This window comes from Emydura macquarii, unplaced genomic scaffold, assembly GCF_026122565.2.
Source record: "Emydura macquarii macquarii isolate MOO-44397 ecotype Brisbane River unplaced genomic scaffold, CSIRO-AGI_Emac_v2 contig_306, whole genome shotgun sequence".
NCBI classification, from domain to species: Eukaryota; Metazoa; Chordata; order Testudines; family Chelidae; genus Emydura; species Emydura macquarii.
In genome coordinates this window covers 3,472,374-3,476,474 of record NW_027130443.1, presented here as the reverse complement: position 1 = coordinate 3,476,474, position 4,101 = coordinate 3,472,374, and positions in this window count along the sequence as shown.

Sequence of the window (4,101 nt, the reverse complement as noted above, 5' to 3'; positions counted from 1 at the left end):
AGGAGCCGGCGAAGGTTCTCGCACAACAGCGGGAGCCTTGCCCAAGGTAACACCGGGAGTCCCTGGCTCCCGGCCCCAGGCTCCGTCCAAAGAGCGCTTTGCCTCTCAGGCTGGTGACAAAGCAGTGGGCGTGAGGTCAAAGGCTGAAGCGCTGAGTGCTGGAAGAGAGCAAGAATGGACAGGCCTGGAGGAAACTCCAGAGGGGCTTGAAACTGCAGCCAACCATTTTCCTGGGGGAGCTGCACAAAGACAGCCGCACCTGCTGGATCAAAGGGGCTCCTGGGTTATTACAAAAGCAATGACACTAGCTAGAAAGTAGAACCCTTGCTAGGGGAGAGGCCGTCCTAGAACTTCCCCCGACAGACAATGAGCCAGGAGTCGTGGGGGACACTTGGGGCCAGGAGCTCTTTGGTGAGGAATGGTGTTAGTCAGTGCAAGCTGGAGCCGGCCAGCCGCCAACCCTGCTCCTTCCTGTTGTGCATTTGTGTCCTGCCTAGCTTGTAGCCGTAGCAACAGAGCCTAGCTGGTTGGTGTAGCAACCAGAGCTAGACTATTAGGGGATAGCTCAGCCAATTCTGGCTGGTCTTAGAATAGTTGAATAAAACCCTGTCTGTGTGTTTATGTCTCTCTGTGTTCCTGTCTGGTGGTTTCTCTCTGAATGCAAGTAAACTTCCAAGTATCGGCACATAACACTTCCCTTCTGCCCATTTACCACCTCAGCAAACCTCCCCACGCAGCCTCCCTAGCTAGTTCCCCAGCTCCAGACTCTGCCACCTCCCTCAACAACAACTTAGAGACAGCTAAATCCCTTTCAGGGAACTGATCCCTACCAGGCCATGTCTCTGTCACCTTGGCGAGGCTGGGACCTTTGAGCGCACTCTGCAGGCATTTGCTATCAGTGGCATCGTCTGCATTTTTGCAAGCATCTTCTCTCCACCGGCTCTGATCAGTCATCCATTCCATACACAGTCACTGCTTCCTCAGCTGCTGCAATGAAACACGGGGTTTGTGTGAGACTGTTTGCTTTGCTGGAACCATGGGTCACTCTCTGGTGAAAACAAGAACAGGGTTGCATCATGCTGAAGGAGACTCATAGACTTAAAAAACAAAAGGCACCATCATGATCATCTCGTCTGACCTCCTGCACTTTGCAGGCTGCAGAACCTCACCCACCCACTCCTGTAACAGACCCCAAAACTCTGGGTGAGTCAGTGAAGTCCTCAAATCATGGTTTAAAGACTTCAAGTTATAGAGAATTCACCATTTGCACTAGTTTAAATCTGCAAGTGACCCATGCCCCATGCTGCAGAGGAAGGCAAAAAAACCCTCTCTGCCAATCTGCCAATCTGACCTGGGGGGAAATTCCTTCCCAACTCCAAATATGGTGATCCGTTAGACCCTGAGCAAGTGGGCAAGACCCAGAAGCCAGACACCTGGGACAGAATTCTCTGTAGCAACACAGAGCCCTCCCCATCTAGTGTCCATCGCCGGCCGTTGGAGATGTTTCCTGCCAACAGTTGAAGATCGACTACATGCCATTGTAAGCAGTCCCACCATCCCATCCCCTCCATCAATTTATCAAGCTCAGTCTTGAAGCCAGCTAGGTTTTTTTGTCCCCACTGCTCCCCTTGGGAGGCTGTTGCAGAACTTCACTGCTCCGAGGGTTAGAAACCTTTGTCTAATTTCAAGCCTAAACTTGTTGATGGCCAATTTCTATCCATTAGTTCTTGTGTCCACACTGGTGCTGAACTTAACTCCCTCCCTGGTATTTATCCCTCTGATGTATTTATAGAGAGCAATTATATCTCCTCTCAACCTTCTTTTGGTTAGGTTAAACAAGCCAAGCTCTTTCAGTCTCCTCTCATAAGGCAGGTTTTCCATTCCTCATATCATCCTAGCAGCCCTTCTCCGCACTCTGAGCCAGTTTGAATTCATTTTTCTTAAACTTGGGAGACCAGAACTGCACACAGTATTCCCGATGAGGTCTCACTAGTGCCTTCTATAATGGTACTAACATCTCCCTATCTCTACTGGAAATACTTCTCCTGACACATCCTAGGACTGCATTAGCCCTTTTCACAGCTGCATCACACTGGGGGCTCATAGTCATCCTGTGATCAACCAATACCCCCAGGTCCTTCTTTTCCTCTGTCACTGCCAACTGATATATCCTCAGCTTATAGCAAAAATTCCTGTTGTTAGTCCCTAAATCAGTGGTCCCCAAACTTTTTCGGTTATATCCCCTTACCCGGTCTGTGCCCTCCTGGGATCCATGGCCAGGCCAGGACTGGAGCTGGAGCCATAACTGGAGGCAGAGCAATGGCTGGGAGCGGGACCACAGTCAGGGTCGGGGCAGAGCTGCAGCTAGGGTCACAGTCGGGACTGGAGCCAGGGCTAGGAGCAGGGCTGCAGCTAGGGGCCGTGGCTGGGAGCAGAGCCTCAGCCAGGATCGGGGGCTGGGAGCCAAGGCCAGGGCCAGAGCTGCAGGGCGAGGCCGGAGTGGAGCTGGGGGCAGAGCAGAGCCGGTTGGCACTTCCTCCCTCTCCCCTGCCGCACTCTCCCCCAAAAGTTCCTCTGCTCAGTTTGTGGATCACAGCCCTAAGTGTATGACCGTGCATTTTGCACTATTAAATTTCACCCCATTTCTATTACTCCCGTTACAAGGTTGTCCAGATCTCCTAGTGTGATATTCCTGTCCTCCTCCATATCGGCAATGCCTCCCAACTTTGGGTCATCCACAGATTTTATTAGCACTCTCTCACTTTTTGTACCAAGGTCAGTGATAAAAAAGTTAAATAAGATCGGTCCCAAGAGGAACTCCACTAGTAACCTCCCTGCAGCCTGACGGTTCCCCTTTCGGTAGGACCCGTTGTAGCCTCCCCTTTAAACAGTTCCTTACCCAACTTTCAATTCTCATATGAATCCCCATCCTCTCCAATTTACCTAATAATTTCTTGTATGGAACTGTATCAAATGCCTGACTGACATCCAGGTAGATTAGATCTACTGATTACTAGGTTTAGATCTTGTCTAAAAATCAGTTATCTTCTCAAAGAAGGAGATTAAGTTGATCTGGCATGATTTAACTTTTGTAAAACCATGTTGTATTTCATCCCATTTACCATTTACCTCCATGTCCTTAACTACTTTCTCTTTCTAAATTTGTTCCAAGACCTGGCATACAATTGAGATCAAACTAACAGGGCTGTAGTTTCCTGGATCATTTTTTCTCCTTCCTTAAAAATAGGAACTAGATTAGCCATTTTCCAGTCACAGTGTATGACCCCCGTGTTTATAGAGTCAGTAAAAATCCCTGCTCTTGGGTTTGCAATTTCATGTGCTTGTTCCTTTAATATTCTTGGAGGGAGATTATCTGGGCCCCCCAGAAAGCTACCAGCCCTCTGTGGTTCTCTCCTCCAAATAGCATCTCTAGCCAAATACATATCCCAGAAATACCACTCGCCCCCCACCCCCCAGGTGGGTTACAGGTTGGTAAAAAACCCAACACCCTCATGCCTGGGGGTCAATGAGTGAAAGGATCGGGAGGGGGCCAGAGGGGCACAAGGAGAAAGGGGGTGGGGAGGAGGAAGCATGCTGCCCAGCAGCATGTCTGCAGACCCTCTGTATATCCTACCCCTTTGCCCCTTTGCTGCCGCTGCCCCAGTCTCCCAGACCACGGCCATTCTCCAACCCTCTCTATAGCCCCCCGCTGCAAGCTCTGGAGCCCCATGTGAGGGTAGGCGCATTGACTGTTCCCCAGCTGAGGCCGGTCAATGTGTCCTGCAGGGACTTGGCCACCTCTGCAGATCAAAGATCAGCTCCTGTAAAGTCCACAGAGCAGCAGCTGCCACGTTGCTTGGCTGGGCTCCGTGCACTTGTCCTTCCTCTCATCACCTGCCTTGGGAGGGGAGAGGTCACTGCTCCCACAGAGGGAACCTGCTAGATGGCAGCTCAGCCTGCCCTGGTTTTCCCTGCTGAGGGGGGGCTTGCATCAGGGATGGGGCAGTCACAACCAGGAGGGGTGAGACGGCCCAGACCATCCCCCTCCTCAGGCAGGACCTTCCCCTCTCCATTGGCACAGTACAGCCACCATCAGAGCCA